At 34.4% G+C, this 19,435-nt stretch overlaps 1 pseudogene; it reads left to right on the top strand.

Moving 5' to 3' along the window:
- The window catches only part of LOC116599845, a 155,017-nt pseudogene extending 138,081 nt beyond the window's left edge, over positions 1–16,936 (top strand).
- The last annotated feature ends 2,499 nt before the right edge of the window (positions 16,937–19,435 follow it).

Here is a 19,435-nt window from a genome sequence, read left to right as displayed (position 1 = left end):
AGGAAACAATTGAAAATAAAAATGAATGGCTTGTAGTTTTCTTAACAACTCAGGACCGTTCTTCGTCATTCTCATGCCGTAACTCCATATTCTGTTTCTTTTGATACATCCCACCCTTGTTTTGCTTGTCTCTTGATTGATGTTTTCCTGTAAACAGTGCAATCAATTATACTTTAAAGCCAATGTTTATGTTATTTATATTATGTAGTTCAGAAGAATTAGAGTCTGTCTTTTAAAACATGGTTTCGAGGGAAAGGTTACCTGCTTGTATCCTTGACTTTGCCATCCAAATGCTCATTTATCATATTTTTTCTCTTTAATTTTGTTTTGCCTGTTAGGCATTTCAAATTCCGTCAACAAGGAAGCTTTAGGAAAAGAGCATCTGGCATCACTGAGGCTGTAAATGTGGTCTAAGGAGTTTTGTTCTCCAAACTTCCCAGTCATCTATCAAATATCACTCACTATGACATGATGTGTCATTTATCCTAATGGATATAACAGTGTTGCAAATGGAAATGCCAAATAAAACATTTTTTTTTCTCTTTTAGTCTTGCATGCAATTCATAACTACCAAAAAAAAGAAAACACCCAAATGGAAATGTATACGTTTGGGAATGTAATTTTCAAAGTTAAATGAATACAAATAGACAATGGACATAGAGAGGAAAGCAAGAGTAAACATACATGTAGAAAAATGATTACCTCTGGGAATCATAAAAAAGTTTATTAAAATTACCCTGAGTTACTATTTTTACACTAGTAAAGTCATTGGAAAAATCAATTAAAATATGCATTGCTAACAAAGTTAGCTTCAGTAAAACTGAAGCATAGGCACTGTGTCATTAGTACTCAAAATGCTAAGAACTTCTTAGAAATAGAAAGATAAGATGTCACAGTACTTACACAAACATACATGTGTAAAGACCTTGTAATTCTGTCCAAGGAATTTATTCTGAAGTTGTAACTCAACAAATGGGACATATTTTGCTATAAAAAATAACTATTAGTGAATCATCCATCATGAAAAGAAAAAAACACAAGCCTGATATAATTGAAATGCAAAGTCATATTGAAATGGTATATTAATACCTCTCATATTTACATAGCCATTAAATGTGTATTTATTATAAAGACAAAGGAGATCCATGGAGGGGGGAAGCTTTTGTAACATTACGTAAAGTCATAAAGTGTAATTGTATTTATATAATTACCACATGTGCATTCATACATGTTTTCTCAAAACAAGTACATCGTGGGAACCTAAAAAAATAACAAGTTATTTATGAAATAATAACATAAATAAAATAACAAGTTATAAATAAATAACTAATTTTGTTTACTATATCAAGGCTGTACACAATGTGTGTATGTTTTGGAATTTGAGGAGGCAGTAGGAGAGGTAACTATGTCTTTGTTTAAATTTTTTACTCATAATTATAAAAGACAGGGCCCAATTTCATAAAACTGCAAAGTAAACATGGCGACGTCCTAAGTTAAAGCCATTTGGGACTGCAGTACGTGTCTTAAATGAGCCTTTCTAGATATCAGTAATCCTGATTTGTCTGAGGATTTTCTTGCTTTAGAACCGCAAGTTCCAAGTCCCAGAAAAAAACTTTAGTCCTAGGCTAACCAGGATGAATTGGTTCCCCTCATTTCTTTTCTTTTGCTCGAATTCCAACCACTCCACCCTTCACAGTGCAGGATGCCCTAACCCTTCCTGAATAGTAACCACATCTCTGTCTCCATCTTTGCCCATATACCCTATTACAAGAGACGTAGTGCTTGTTTCATGCAATGTCTTGGACTCCTCAAATGGGCTGGTAGAGCTGGTAGGGTTGGGAGATAAGGGTTGTGTTAAAATGTAATAACTCAGGTTCCTTTACTCTGGATCTGTTTTTTGTCTAAAACAAAGTAGGTCTCAGGGAAGCAGACTGGCTTTATCAGTGGAGCATGTGATTTGATCTTCAAGTTGTGTGTTTGAGCCCCATGATCAGTGCAGAGATTGCTTTAAAGAAAAATAAAAAAGATCTAAAACAAAATAGCTCTCATACTCCCCAGGATTTATTATTTCCTAAACCCTTCCCTGACCCCTCATCAAATATGTAGGGGGAACACATCAAATATAGAGAGGAAAATCATATCTTCCTATTGGAGGAAGTCTGACTCTGTGTCAGTAAATTCATGTACTGACCTTACTGTTCTAAGACAGCATTGACCCTATATTGGCTGGTTATTTTTCACAAATCTTACCTAAATTAAAGTAATGAAAGTCTAAGGTCAAGGCTAGCTGAGTAACTCTTTTAAATCTTTAAATCATAAATCTGGGTGTAGATAATCATAAATAATTAAATTACATATTTTAAGACATATAAATACATTTCATATATCATCACTATGAATTTTTTGTTGGTCACATGTATGGCATCATTAAACTAATTTAACACCTAAGAATGTTTTCTCCTCTCTCTTCTGTCTTTCTTCCCCTGTCCTATCAGAAACTTCATCTGATGTCTCACTTGATATTTCACGTTATATACAAATCAGAGCAGGGGGCTAAGGGCTAAAGGAAGACAGAGAAAAATAATTTGTTATTAATAACATGATACAGACATAATGAATTGTCTTTCCCCATAAATCCAACCTTTCAAATATCACATACTCTCCAAGCTTTCTGAGCCACTTGGGTTACATTTTACAAATATACCATAGTTAATGCAGTTTCTAATCCATGGGCATGCTTCACTGTAGGAGAGAGTGCACTTATAATAACTGTCAGCCCTACAGACCAGTTGTGTCATAATGCATGTATTCATACACAATTCCGCCCAATCCAGTGTATACATAAGAAAAATGAAACCAAATCTCTTGGAGAACACCCCATCATTTTCCCCTCCCTCCTTGAAGATGAGGTTTAAAATGTTCTACCCCAATAATGAATGTTTTTTTTAATTAATTTTTTATTTTTTATAAACATATATTTTTATCCCCAGGGGTACAGGTCTGTGAATCACCAGGTTTACACACTTCACAGCACTCACCAAAGCACATACCCTCCCCAATGTCCATAATCCCACCCCCTTCTCCCAAACCCCCTCCCCCCAGCAACCCTTATTGATTTTCTTAAAATGTCCATCACCATTGCAGAGAAATAATTTAAACACATGAATAGAGGCTTTTATGAATAAGTGTTGAATCATTCCTCATAACAGGATGAATGGCTCATCCTCTAGAAATTTCATACTTGCAAGCAGTTTTCTCCTCCTCCTCCTTCCTGTGTGTGTCTCTCTCTCCCCACCCCACCTCCTTCTCTGTTTCTCTCTCAAAAAGAAAATTCAATACCCAAGTGCAGTATTCATATTAGCTCATATTTGGGGAAAATTCTCTCCCTCCACATATTCTCTATGTCTCTATATTTATTTCTTAGGCGTTCTTAAGGGGTTGATTGGGCTTAAAACGTATAACTGACTGGATTCAGATCATAGAAATGTGTCATCAGCTGAGTGACTATTTTTTGCCTTCTTAGCTGACTTAGTCTTCAAGGTTATTAACAATATGCTTAGATGAACATACTTTAGCCATCCAGCACAATGCTGTGGAAAGCATTTTGGGAATATCTCCACAGGACATGATGATAACCTTCTTCTCAGAGTTTACCCCTAGAGGAAGTACCTTGGCAGCATTATTCTGTCCTCAGCTTCACTGGATGACTGTTTGACAGATGGCAGAGTCTTTAAGAAATCTAAATCAAAGATTCAGAAATATCCTTTGGCTAGAACTGAAGAAAAGTAAACCAAGTGTTTTAAATATAGAGAAACTGAAAAATCTCTCCTTAATGAAGGACTACATCAAAGAAGTATCTCAGTGAGAAATGAAGGGTAAAACAGAAGAGGAAGCAGTGCCAGTTACCTGACTACTTTCTAATTCAAGATGTTAGCACTAAGTAAATCCAACTCTCCTTGGGCTTGGAAAGGTATCTCAGTATCTATCCAATAGATTTCTCCCTTCTATTTAACTAGATCAAGTGGGTTTTTTTCTAACCTGCAACCAAAACGGCATTAAACAGGACAAATGCCCAAATAACTGTCAGTAAAGTTACCATCTGGTTCCATAAGTAATTAGCTTCTTTTTTTCAGAAAAAAAAAAAAAAAGAAGGATAAAATAAAGTTGTTTACTGCTATTCAAGAAGTTGAGAAGAAGATATACATACATTTTGGAAAAGAGAAGTTAAAACCACTGTGACTGAAATGACTACTGTATCGGACTGTGATGAACTTCCAATCATGGTGATGATTATTTCCCTTCTGCTGTCCACATTTAATCCTAGGTCTTCATGCTGCCAGCTGTAATCTGGAAATATACATGGAAATTGGTCCAAGAAAATGGACTTTCCAGCATAACAAGCTCATATAATATGATCCAACACAACATTCATTTATTATAAATTAATGATGGAGAAAATCAGCACTACCAATTAGGTCAAGAAAAATTAATTTGTTGTGGTCTATGGTCCCACAGAAATATCTTTATTCACATAACAGGAGAAATTACAAAAAGAAATAGTATATTCATGAGTATGTGAATAATTGCTTTAGGAGATTTACATACTGTCCCTTTAAACATTCCTCAAAAAGGGGCAATTAGTTAAAATGATCCCTGCTTTAGATATTTAGAAACCAAAGCTCACAGGGATCTATTCATTTTATTTCATGTTCATGTGTAGACATTGGTATTAAATGCATCATTAAGAGTTTATATAATCAATATGACACTTAAGTATTTGAAATTTGTTTAACTGCAATAGTCTTTTCTTTCCTACTTTAAAAAAAAAATTAATCTTATTTTTTTTTCATTGTTCCAAAATTCATTGTTTATGCACCACACCCAGTGCTCCTATGTGCCCTCCATAATACCCACCCCCAGGCTCACCCGACCCTCCACTCCCCCACCAAAACCCTCAGTTTGTTTCTCAGAGTCCACAGTCTCTCATGGTTTGTCTCTCCCTCCGATTTCCCCCAACTCACTTCTCTCCATCTCCCAATGTCTCCTGTCTTCCGAACTTGAAATATTTAAAATTTACACCATTGCTTTCTAAAAATCTCCAAAAAGACAATAATAACAATTAAATTGTTATAAATATAGCCCATTATGTAATTCGGTGAACAAATATAGACCCATCTTATAATTAACCAACAGTGGCCTGAGGCTCTTAACTTTATAAAAAAAATAATACTCAGATTATGGAAACAGACACATTTGAATGTGTAACCTATTTCTGATATACACAAATTGTGTGACTTTGGATACATTACTTTAACCTTTTTAAGACTGTATTTTTTTGTCTATAAAATAGAGAAAAGAAGTACATATAGTTTATATATTTATTGTGAGAATTAAAATGAGAGGGTAAAAACAATGAGAGGGCAATAACCTATGCTCAGTAAATATTAACATAATAAACTAAAAACAAATTGCAATATTAAAATTATGATGAGAAAGTTTGATATATATAACATATGCATGTATAACTTGAAATATATACTATGTAGTGTAATTCTTATGTGTGTGTATATATTTTTTGTGTGTATATTCTTTATTTAACCCTGACCTGAAAAAGGTTCAGAGGTAAAGTCAATGTTCAAATACAGTAGACACATGGGCCTCGTTTTCAGAGATACCAACTCCCTTGTAATCTCTGCATTTTATATATTTTTTATTTTACAGTTCCTATGGGATCAGTCCTTTTGTAAATTTCCTCAAGCCTCTTAGTGGAAAGATTCAGTTTAAATTCTCAGTAAATAAACATCGCATATGAACTTACTCTTTCCTAGATAATTTGAAACTTTTAGTATGTTAAGAGATACTATTTTCAGATCAAAATATTAGCTGTCTCCCTACCTCTCTCAACCATATAAAATACAATGGACTATTTTTCATAAAAACCAAACACAATTTTTCATAAATCTCTCAGTTAGCTGTTTTTAATTCTCAGTTAGCTGTTTTTAATAATATTTTATTGGTTTCCTGGATGTCATTCAGGCAAATTGACCATATCAAAATTTATGCAATCCTGCCAAGAACCTCTCTTCAAACAAATTCAACTAAACCCATAAAAGATCCCTGATGAACTACAGTAATGGTGAGGACTGCTTTTCATTAAGGTTAGTATCAGACAATGCCTAGCATTATTGGCTTAATTCACTATAATCGAAAGAACTTTTTGTCCGAAGTTTTCTAGCAAATTGTGCAAAGAGACTCTTTGTCTTTTAATGATGCAAGAGGATGGAAAACCTAGTCATAAAATTTCATGGCTGAGTTCTACGAAACCATTGAGCCTAATAGAGTATTGATTGAACCAAGTAGAAATATGGAGAAACAGTTGGAAATATTCCCAGGACATCTGAAAACCTAAGTAGCATTACATTTAAGAATTTAGCAAAACATGCAGGCAATTCTCTTAAGAGTTGCTGTCGCCTCATTTCAAGGTGTTCCTAGGGAATACAAATGTTGCCATGTGATACATGAAAAACAGCTCGTGGGAACAGAAGTTTCTCTCACTTAACAGAGTTAAGAAAGTATCAAATGACTGTTTGGGCCATATTAGTCTTAGTTTTCCTTTATTTTATTTTATTTTCCATGCAATTCATGGATGAAATTATGAAGTTTATGTGTATGACATTTCCTAAGACACACACTAAACAGCTCTTCTCTTTGATTATAAGTTTTTGCAGAACTAATTTGTTTCTCATACAGCAGGTACGTTAACAAAGACTACTGTATAGAATCATATTAACGATAAATTGAGCAAAAACTTATCATGTAACCATACTCAGTTGGTGCTTAATAATGATCACAATTTTTGTTTAATTTGAATCACTCTAAGGATGTTTTAACACCTAACTCTAGAGTTACTGCTTTTCTACTACTGGTTCCATAAAAACTTAGACCAGGCTTGTACACAAATTTAGAATTCAATGAAAAAAAGAAGAGAAAATGATAATTTATTTTTCTGTGCTCTCCTACACCATAGTTGGTAATGATTTTGTGGTGTTTATAGTTCTAATATTTTAAAGGAGGGTGGGAAGTGAGATGTACTACTTTGTAGACCTGGAGATTTAAGTCATTTATCTAAATCATGTAGAGAGCTGGTATCAGAAACAAAAATTAAAGCCATATTTTCTGATTCCCAAAGATGATACTATGAAATTCAATGTACAGTTTGTCATAATTTCTGCCAAGTTTTTTCATAGATATTCTCCTAATATTTAAAATTATAATATTAATGTCTCCAGTTTTCATGTCTCTGTGTTTTCCATGCTATTGTGAATTACCATTTCCTTTACTATAAAACTTTTTAGAATTACTCCCACATTCTATGGGAAATTGAGATGTCACAAAATGGTTAAATTTATGTTTTCTCTTTGACTTTTGGAAATTATTCTATCTTGACAGCCTTGGATTTGCTTTTTTTCCTGACCGATTGTATTTTCCATTGACCCTGAATGTCATTACATCAAGGAATGTGTGAATTGTTCATTTTATTGAGGGTTTTAGATACTGCAGTAATAGGGGTTGATTTTGTATACATTAGTCATAGGTAGCACAGCAGATAACAATAAAGACTATAAGATCAATTATTGTATATTCCTCTCTTAGGTCCTCCGGACATCCTGGCCATTGACAATTTCTCATTTGCAGCTCTCTCTGATACATATCCTAAACCTCCTTTTGCTGTTGTTACAGGGTTGCATGGTTCTTGACTCATGGAGTGGAAGGATGAATCTGGTGGACAAAAGAGTGAAGGGAAGTGAAATTTTATTAAGTGAAGGTGGGAACATAAAGGAGGTAAAAATGCTCTCTGGAGTGAGAGGGGTCCCAAATGGATTGCCACTGAGGGCTTTTATGTCTGTGTTTTATAGAAAACTGACCAGGGAACTTGGTAAATTTCTTGTCAATAACATTCAGAACAAACACAGTAGATCTGTAAATATCATGAGAATATCACATCTATCTTTAGAACAAACAAGATGTTCCCTTCTCTCTGGTTAATATCTTCTCTATAAAACATTTCTCCACAGCTGGGATTACTATGAGCCTGGTTACATAGCCTCTGGCCTGAACTTTGTAATGTAGCCCCTATCCTCTGTCTCGCCTACCTAGACTTGCCTGTTCCTTACCCACTATGTTTGTGAGTCGTTGTATTTACTAAATGTTTCATTATAATAGTCTCCTAACCAATAAATGTTTTCCCTTTTAATCTCACCTTTGATAAATACTTACACTGTTGTATTGGTGTTAGTTTTAACATGTACATTTAATTAAACTACTTCCAAGAAAAAGGCTCAATAATTTTAATGGTATAAAAAAGTTACACAGTATCCAAGAAGGTAAAATTTATAATTTGACATACAATGAAAACAATTTGTTTGAGATAAAATAAAAAATTGTGATATGCAAAAAATCAGGAAAATGGAAGCCATAATGAGGAGGGAAATTAGTAGAATCAGAGAAATAATAGATGGTAGAATTAATAGAAATAGTGTCAAAACAATTAATATAATTACAATTGATCTATTCAAGAAGGTAGAAGACAGCAAAAGAGAGACAGGAAAGGTATTACAAAACAGTCTTTATTAAATTTCTGGAGACAAAAATGGAAGTCTGAGTTTTAAAAAATATATGTGGAATGTAATGACAATAGGTTAAATACAGAAAACAAAATATTTGTAATGCACCTGAAGAAACAACAATAGAAAATACTTAAAATTTTAGAAAGGAACATAAGTTTATTTTATAACCATAAACAAAATATTCCTAGGCAACCTAATAGACATGAAAAGGGAGTCTCCAAAATGAGAGAAAGGAAAGGAGGACAAATGAAAACATTTTAAGAAATATTGGTTAAAAATCTTTCCAAACACAATTAAAACTATAAAATCACAGATCATCTTTCAAGACAGCCTCAGTGTTGAAAGCCTCAGTCTCAGCCTCAATTAAAATCTCAGCAGGTTTTTATTTAGACGTTTACCAGCTAATTATAAACTGTGTGGTGACATGCAAAGGACTTACAATAAAAAATAAAACAACTTTAAAAAAGAAAAAAATGAAGGGATTACTCTTTTCAAAAGTTTTAATAAAGAAAATAGGGATAGCATTTCTGAAATAAACCAGAAATAAGCTAGACAGAAAAAGGCCAACACTGCATTATATCACTAATGTGTGGAATGGAGAAATAGGAAGAGGTTGGTGAAAGGGTACAAGTTTTCAGTTATAAGATAAATAAGTTCTGAAGCTCTAATGTATTGCATTGTGACCATAGTTAATTAGACTGTGTTGTGTATTTGAAATTTGTTAAATATTTAAGAAAGAAAGAAGAAAGAAACAAACAAACTGTAAGGTAATGGATATGTTAATTATTGGTATCACTTAAATATATTTGGAAGTATATACTTGTTTTAAGCATTAAAAGTTTTTACTTACATGAAAAAAATAAATTCTATCTGTACAGATCATGACGGATAAGAATTGTGAGTAATCCGTAAAAGCCTCAGCATTATCTGAAAAAGGAAAAATCCAGCCCAGATGAAAACAGAGTCTATTCTCTTTATAACCCTGCTAAAAGCAGAGTCTGAACCTTACTGCAGATTTTCATGTAAGATGGATGGGTGATATATAAAATACATACCATTAATAGCAGCTTTAAATCAGCTCGAATATTTACAAGATGGAAGTCACAGGGGCGCCTGAGTGGCTCAGTGGGTTAAGCCGCTGCCTTCGGCTCAGGTCATGATCTCAGGGTCCTGGGATCGAGTCCCGCGTCGGGCTCTCTGCTCAGCAGGGAGCCTGCTTCCCTCTCTCTCTCTGCCTGCCTCTCCGTCTACTTGTGATTTCTCTCTGTCAAATAAATAAATAAAATCTTTAAAAAAAAAAAAAGATGGAAGTCACATATGACCCTAAATCAATAAATTGAAATAAACTCCTAATTATAATGGGAAAATTGACTATAACAGGACAGTATCCAAGCACTGGTTAAAACCATGAATGAAATGGCTCTTTGTAGCTGGGCTGCTCAATGTGTGTGTTAAGAAGGGTGAAGAGAGGGGTGAGTGGGATGGTACAATGCCTGGTACACAATAGGCAAATAGCTAAATGATATCCTTAGAAACCATATTTGTAGCTCATTTTACAAATTCGTTTTCACCTATTTTATTGAATATATTCTTTGGAAGTCCAAAATTCCTTACTATAGGAAATAACAATATTCAAAATACATAGGTATATACTAAAAGGCATAATTAGAAGGGTAGCAAACTAAAATTGCATCTTTGAATATTACAAAGGGGAAAATGCTCTAAAATCAGACTAAAACAAAAAGAAAAGTAAGAGGAAACCCAAAAACAAAAGTAAAAGGAAAAAACAGATTTAATGGAAGAGGACAGGAGTTAAAAAAAGTAAGTAGCTTCCCTGAGCTTATGACAAATGGTCTCAAACAAAATAAGTTTATTCAGTAGCTGCATCAGCAAAGCCCATTTAAGCCCAAAGAAATATCACAGATCTACACAGATTCAAGACAAGAATGGCCTCTGGGACCATGCAGTCCATTTTTTATGGTTTGAACATTGTGATTTACTTGTCTCACAATATATTTGCCCATGTGTTTTTAAATGTCAAATAACATGAACAGGCTAACTAAAATGGTCATCATAGAACACGATCAGCAGTTCACCACGGGTCATCTTCACCAGCGCTTGCTCTGGGAGGAATCCATATAAATTTCCTGCACAATAAGGTACCTTACTGACCCCCACCCCAAAAATGAGAAAAAAAGTTCTGCTCACATAAATGGTTAGTTGCCTTCATAGAAAAGAGCAAAATTTTTATCAAAGTTTTAAAAAATGCTTAGTTATTCACTAAGGAAACTCTTTTACTTTTGGCAAATTAAATTTAGAGAGACAAAGCATGTACTTTTTTATTATTTCTACTGTGTTTTTTCAAATCTTAATAAAGACTTTTCTAAATCCTGCTGGAAGATGAAAACTGGACCCTAAGTATCTTCTGATATGAAAAAACATTCTAAAACTGGACATTGTCATTCTCCTAGTAGATGGTCCATACGTGTTCTCTCTGACGATCCTTACTTGATCTGTTGTACTAAACATAACACTTTGTTCCTTTATTTTTTTTTTCTGGCTTAATATGTATAATTTTTCTAGCTTAAAATGTGTAATGAATGAACATGGATTCTGGAGTCAGTTCAGTTCTCAGGCTCTTCACTTAAAGTGGCATAGCCTGGTAAAAGATAGTACCGCTGAGATAAATGTTTATTTGTTAGAAACAGGTTTAGCTACAAGTAACATAGTACTTAAATAAATAGCTACTTAAACACATATTGGTATATCTTTCTCACCAGAAATCCTCATTACGTTGATTCAACTACTCTATATTGCTAGAAGGAACACATGCTCTTTCATTGTTTCCTCGCTGTCATCTGTAGTGGACTTTTTCCTCATTTTTGTTCTTTCTGTAGTCACAAGATGGTTGCTAGAGCTCCATATTTCACATAAGTATTCAAGGCACCAGCTAAGGCTCTGCCCGCTTATCAGGAAACAAAAATTTCAATATTCCATCTAAGTCCCTCTAGCAGATTTGCGGTTAGATATCATTGCCCCTAACTTCAAGAGATGCTACAAAATTAGAGAGCATGGTTGATATTGGCATAGAGCATTCCTTCACAGGAAGGTCACAAAGAGGGGGAGTGGATTTTGTGTAGGTTCGCAAAAGTATAGAGCACAAGAGCACTTATTCTAATGGTTAATTGTGATTCTTATGTAAGAATGTGAGTAATTATCTGTCACAAACTGAGCTTTAAATGATTAATTAGTACCATTAAAAAAGCTATCATCATTTACCTGCTTTAATCTATAGTATTATATCCTACTTGAGAGTAGGAGCTATATTTAATTCATATATATGTATTTAGATACTTCTCACTATTAGAATAAGGAAAATAAAGCAATATTTTGGCAATTATAGTTTTACACATACTTATTTTTTCCTTTTCTGTCTTTTAATTTATAAACTATTACTTTATATCAGTCATTAACACTTTTTGTAAAATTTATAATTAATCTGTAACCTTTGTGAGGTTTAGCACTGGGAGTATTCCTGTCTGTCAATTCTTCAGATTATCAGTATTTTGTCTGGTGTTTTTTTTTTTTTGTTTTTTTTTTTAAGGCTTTATTTATTTGAGAGAAGGAGAGTACAAGTGGTGGGAGGGACAGAGAGAAAGAATCTCAAGCAGACGCTCCGCCGATTGTGGAGCCCAAGCCAAGAAGAGAGGGGAAGAACTCAATCTCACAACCTTGAGATCAGGACCTGAACTGAAATTGAGAGTTGAGTGCTTGCTTAACTGACTGAGCCACTCAGGTGCCCCTGATGTCTTATGATCTGGCAGAATTTAAACCTGACATCTCTAAACGAAAACTTCCTTAATTGGATTCTCCAACTTTATATCAACTTTATTTTTTTTAAGAAGACAAAGGTTTTAGTTTCTCCCTGGCCTCAGAGAGAATCCATTTGACTTATTCATTTCTTCAAGTGCGCTCCTCTGATCACTGAGATTTAAAAAAAATTGTGTGTGATACAGCAGGTGAGGCGTTAATTATAAGAAACAATAACATTTTTGCTGGATATCCACTAGGTGACTAAAAGCTACATTAAAAAATTTCTAAAAATAAATGAAAGGAGGGAATATTATCAAAGTCTTAACTTTCCTTCATGCAAATCAGAGAATAAAATGAATTTGTAAAGAGAAAGAATTGTCAAAATAGGACAAATTGTAATAGAACACCCCTCAGATCATCAGAACCCTCCCAAGAATTCTGAGTACATCAATTATACTATACACTTCGTCAATGCCAACAGAGACCTTTATCTCAGAATTAATGAAAATGGTTAGAAGACTTCTGAAGTCCCTCCTTCTTTGAACTGTGAAATTGATTAATGCCAGCTATAAGAACATAGACAGTTTTAAATTTATTGTATAGCAAAATAGATATTCAATAAAGAATATTCAATGTATTAATAAAATTTAAATGTAAAAAAGTCTAAGTAAAACAGAGAAAAACTCCTACCTCTAGAGGACTGTGTCTCTTAATTTTTAGTCTTTGAATTACACACATCCAAGCAAATATCTCAAAGGCTTAAACGCTGTTACTTGTAAACTTCTCCATCTTTGGGAATGTTTTCAGATATATTGAGTGATACAACTATGTCTCCATCCAGAGATCACATACTCCATATTTGCTTTTCTCTAAGCTTAGGTACTCACCGGTAATCATTATAAATCTAGGTAAGACTCTGATAAACACAGAAGGTAATTAAAAATGATAATTAGTAAACTGATGGCAAACATTATAAAGATAGAAACTCAATACCAGGCAGCCCAAATCTCCCTGTTTTAAAAAAGTGATTTTCAGGTTTATCAGTTCAGAATAAGCATTAAGAGAAGTATATGAGATGTAAGATAATTACTGAGTTAAAGCTTCTCACCCATGGTTGAGACTATACAGATAGTTTCTATTGAACCCAAATGCCACCTACTTCATTAAACACTTAAAACTTATGTCAAGTCTCTGAAAAATGAACACATAGCCTCTGCCCAAACACTATGCTTGAAAGATTTAATGATGGTCAAAATCAGCATTATTAAAAAGTTTAAATCTTTGGCAAGACTTGATTATTAAAGTCTACATTCCAAAGACCAGAAAAAGCAAAATCCAATAGGCAATCCCATGACCCAACTCTGAGTTTGTAACACTTTCCATTCCACCTCTCTAGATTTTTTCTTTCTCATCAGATAACTGAATTGTTTAATCAAATATTCTTAAAATTCTTTAGTTCTATGATGTTTTATCAATGAAAAATGAAGAAAACTATAAGCTGAGGAAGTTTTGAAGACTAAGAGTCTTACTGACCTATAAAGGGGTCCACATTTTAAAAGTATTTTTAAAAATTTTTTATTTAGTTACTTGACAGAGAGAGAGAGCACAAGCTGGCAGAGTAGCTGGCAGAGGGAGAGGGAGAAGCAGGCTCCCTGCTGAGCAAAGGAGCCTGACATGGGGCTTGATCCCAGGACCTTGAGATCACAAGCTGAGCCAAGAGCAGTTGCTCAACCAATTGAGCTACCCAGGTGCCCCTAAAAGTAAAATTTTAATTAAGATTTTAATTAAAATTTTAATTAAAATTTTAACACTGGTATTCATAGACCTTTAAATCTCTGGAAACAAACTTCAAACACAATTACAAACAGTATTATTTGACTCTACAAGTACACTCTTTCCCTATTTGCTCATTTTAATCATTCTTCATCATGAATTATCCCCAATGATCTGGGTAAGAGCCCAGGACACAATGAAGTAATTAATAAACACAAATTAATAAACTAGTGTTACCTGTCAAGAAGTTAGGAGTCTATAACTGAAAAAAGATTCCAAATTCCCCATAGACCTTAATATTTAGACTCAGTAGGTTTTACAGATTCCCTGAATTACAGAATTTCATAATTTCAGGGAACCTTAGTTATTATTTAATCAACTCATGATGAAATGCCTAAAACCTGTTTCTATCCTTCCTGAGCAAGACTTCACCCAACCTTTACATAAGCACCCAACATCTATACTATAGAAATTAGATGTTTACTGGTGAAAATGGGCTGTATGGCAAGTGCATATTAAGGGTCCATCAAGGGTAATGGGACAAGAAGAAGTAGAACGAGTAAATGTTTTAATTAAATTTTCCTCAGAGGTGTAGATTTTGAACCCATGACACAACAACTAATGTATCTCTCTCTATTCAAGAAAATAACCTACAATTTCCTAATATTATTAAAGAATGATTTTCAATTATCAATATTCATTTGAATGTATATAATATGTAAAGTATTTTAAATAATTCATTGTGTGGTATAAGATAGCAAAAGATCATTTTAGTTAATGGCACTAGTTTCATATCCATTGAAAAATAAATTTTGAAATTAAAATGAATCCTATAAGTAGTGAAAAACATACTGTATAAACTTAGAATTTTTTAAGAAATTATTTTAAAGTATTAAAGAAAAACCACTTAGTGTTACTTGCTGAGCCAAAAAAGGATTTAGTATTCCCTAGACACACATATATAGACATATATAGACAGAAACCCCTATCTATTTTGAGAATTACACAGAACCACATAGTTAAATGGGAACATAAAATATCATATACCAAAATGCTAATTAAGCTGTTATTATAGAGACTAAAAATATATAGTGTTCATAGAATTTTATTTAGTTTAAAAGTTCTATTAGATTTCTTTTTTATAGTGACAGGCCCTTGGGTTTTTATTAGATGTGTGGTGATTAGAAAGAAAACAGAGAGTGTTATATATAGTGAATGGATCTAACATAAGTGATTTGAGTTCTAGTAAGAGAAGGGAGTGATTGTGGGGATAGGAAATATAGCAAGACATATGTGCTGAAAACTTCCTGAATTTGCTATAAAATGAAAAGCCACAGAATAAAGATTATAAATAAAAATATAAATAAAATCACATAAATTACAACAAAAATAAATCTAATACATAATCCATTAAAATGCATTATAGTGATACCTGAGCAAATAGAATGACAAAGAAAACTATTTTTAAAAGCAACCAGAAAATAAATGGGGAGAATGGTGGATGACTTTACAACATAGTCAGTGGTGTCTGATAGATAATGCAATAGTATCTTTATAATGCTAAAAGAAAATATCTACAAACCTAGAATTTCTTACTTAATGCAAATGTCATTCAAGAGTAAAATGCAGGGGCGCCTGGGTGGCTCAGTGTGTTTAAACCCTCTTCAGCTCAGGTCATGATCTCAGGGTCCTGGGATCAAGCCACACATCGGGCTCTCTGCTCAGTGGGGAGCCTGTTTCCCCCTCTCTCTCTGCCTGCCTCTCTGCCTACTTGTGATCTCTCTCTGTCAAATAAACAAATAAAATCTTTAAAAAAAAAAAAAAAAAAAAAAGAAAAGTAAAATGCAGGGGCGCCTGGGAGGCTCTGTGATTAAGCCTTTGGTTCAGGTCCAGATCTCAGGGTCCCGGGATCCAGCCCTGTGTGGGGGTCCCCGTTCAGCCATGAACTTGTTTCTCCCTCTCCCTCTGCCACTCCTCCACTTGTGTTCCTTCTTTCACTGTGTCTCTCTTTGTTAAATAAATGAATAAAATCTTTTTTAAAAAAAGAGTAAAATTCATGCTTAGAACATAAAACAAGAGATTTTGCTATTAGCAAGCCTGTACCAAGTTAAATACTGAAGAATATCCCTCCAGTGAAGGAGCATGATGTCAGATGTAAGTTCAGAGATATAGAAAACAACAGCAACAAATAACAATGAGAGCCTATATGTGTGGGTAAATCTAACTGCTGACTCTAAAAAGTGTTACTAGTCCATATGGGCACCCATGGGGAGGGCTGCAGCACTGGGTCGCCACAGCAGAACTGCAGCTGCTCTGGGTACAGGAGGCCGTGGACTTCATGGTGAAGAGTGTGGATGGATAGAACATCTGGAAAATGCAAGGCTTCATGTTTAGGTATAGTGACCGCTGTTGTGAGAAGAGCCAGGTGTCCATGAAGGTGGTGCACCAGGGCATTGAACCCTGCTGTGTCCTTCCTCTTAATTAAAGCAAAGTGACCTGTTGACAGTCCTGATGACCAGTGAGTTGGAGAAGTCCTGGGTGCCCTTGCCCAGTGCACCACGTATTGCAATAACACAGCCAAAGATTTAATAGATGCCGGAAGTAAAGAGCTTCAGGTGATGCCGCAGCTGGAGACTAGTGTGACCAAGTGTGTGGGTGACCATGTGCACCTCAGCCCAACCACGACCAAGATGAACGAGTCTCTTTCATCTCTGGGGAAATAGAAGTCTTTGCAATTGGCCATCGGAGCTGATGGCAGGGATCTAAAAAGAGAATTGAGAGTTTTGGTCTTTTAAGGAAAGTGTATGAAGAAATTAAGGATGGCACAAAGTTTGAGGCATGTGTCATTTGCCTCTGGATACTTGGTTCCTTTATGTTTCAATCCTACAAAGTGAAATGGAAACAAAACAAAACACACACACACACACACACACACACACACACACACACACAGAGAAAACCAAAAAACTGGAGTTAAAATTCAGGTCAGAGATAGTGCAGGAGAATTTTTGATAGCCTAAATCTTACATGATTGTCCCGACATGGGGGATGTCCCGTGTATCAAGACAGAGCCCTCCAAGGGACCAGAATCCTCACAGTACACAGGTACCCAACAGGCTGGCAGGTTCATCTAACCTGCCTGAGACCTGGGGGAGTCTGAGCAGAGATGTTTCTGTTTGTTGACAACTTCCCATTTACCAGAAATTTCACCAAGTCATTTTCCATAAGCTGTGAGAAAGGAAAAAAAAAAAGTTTCTGGATCTTTGTTTCGCTTTGTTTTGTTTTATATACAAGGGCATGCAGTTGATGTAAGAAGTGGAATTGGAGAGGTATTTTAGAGAAGAACTTTGAACAGTTCATGTCTGTTTCTGACTTTCATGATTTGGATATGCATCTTGAAGTACACATTACATCTTTCAGCTAGGAGACCCTGCAAGAACGGGAGAGGCAAAGTTACGCTGGGTGTGGGAAGCCAACCTTCCCTGTCACCTGCTGCCATGAAGGGCCCAGAGGCTAGCTGCCATAGAGCAATGGGGCAGTCTTGTGGTGACACTCGCCCTGAAGGGAAAGGGAGTATAAGGCACCTGGGTGGCTCAGTCGGTTAAGCTTCTGCCTTCGGCTCAGGTCATGATCTCTGGCTCCTGGGATTGAGCCCCACGTTGGGTTTCCTGCTCCAGGGGAGGCTGCTTCTATTTATAATCTCTCTCTCTCTCCTCCCCATCACTTGTTATCTCTCTCTCTCAAATAAATAAATAAAAACTTTAAAAAAAAATAAGAAAGGAAAGGGAGTTTTGATTGCAGTATATACCAGTATCTAGGAATGAACATTGAAGGAGGAACTGCTGCCTTAACTAAGGGAGTTATTAAGTGCCGACTTTGGAGAAACCTGGTTTTTATAAAACAGAATGGAATGAAAGCCTAAATTCAATATTGCTTACTTAGCTCCCTGAAATAGGCAACAGGAAGGTCAAAGGAGAATAAGCAACTCAGGGGTGAGCTGTGATTTCTTTAAAACAAAAAAGGGGCAACCCCCCATTACCAATACCACTTTTACTTGGGGCCTTGGCAGCAAGCAGTGTTCCTGCCGAGCTCTAGCACTTTATCATTTTGATAAGGACCTTGCTGTCTTTTTGCTGACTTATTATGTGAAATGATAATATAGCCTGTGCTCAGTGTTTCAGTGCTGTGATACATTTTCCTGGTGGTTTGGTTATAAAAATAAACAAGATTTAGTTTTTCTTCCAAAAATAAATTAATTAATTTAAAAATAATTTAAACATGAATATGAATTACATCAAAAATAGCATATATTTTAGGAATTGAATAAATAAAGATATTTTCCTTATTTAGGAAGAAGGGGTAACTATCACTTAACATTAGAATTTCATTAGATAAAGATAGACGTTTGAAACTGTAGTTACCCTCAACCAAAATTATAAATGAGTATATGACATCCAAGCAAATATACAGAAAATAAAATTTTCTGAAGTGATTAATCAAAAAGAATGCAAGAAAAGAGAAAAATGTAGAACAAATAGATAACATATAGTAAGATGGTAGTTTTAAACCCAAATATATCAGTGATTAAATTCAATCAAGTTATCTAAATTCTCCTATGAAAAATGAAGATTGTTAGAGGCATTAAAAATATAGGTTAAAAAAGTTACAGCCAACTAAAATACAAGGATAAAGGCTGAGAAAGAAATGATGAAAAATTATATATCATGCAAATGTTTATATACTATATATATGATATCAATATAAGTAAATAAATGAATAAAGTAGATCTTCATACAGAAATTATTACTAAAGATAAAGAGAATGTTTTATAAAATATTGAATATACCAGGGAAATATGAGTCTAAGTGAGTGTCCCTAAATTTGTAAAATCTAAATGAAAGCAAAGTGGCAAATTTTTATGTTCAAGAACAGAGAACTCTGAGTCATTCTTGGATATTATTCCCATACTCCTGCATTTATTATCTTTCTGGTCTTGGTGGATCTGGTTTTTGTTTGTTTCTTCTCTGTCAAATGGGGACAATAGCCGTATTTCATTAGGAAGTCATAACCATTAAATACAACATGTGAAAACATCCAATAATCTAATATGGCACATGATATAGGTTAGAAGTAAACATTTCACAGCATGAAATAGATTTTAAAAACTGAAAACATACAAACTGTTTTTGGAGAGAGTTGATATTGGAGAGAGATCAAGACTG

Source organism: Mustela erminea, chromosome 9, assembly GCF_009829155.1.
Source record: "Mustela erminea isolate mMusErm1 chromosome 9, mMusErm1.Pri, whole genome shotgun sequence".
NCBI lineage: Eukaryota > Metazoa > Chordata > Mammalia > Carnivora > Mustelidae > Mustela > Mustela erminea.
This window is presented reverse-complemented; position numbering and strand designations above follow the sequence as displayed.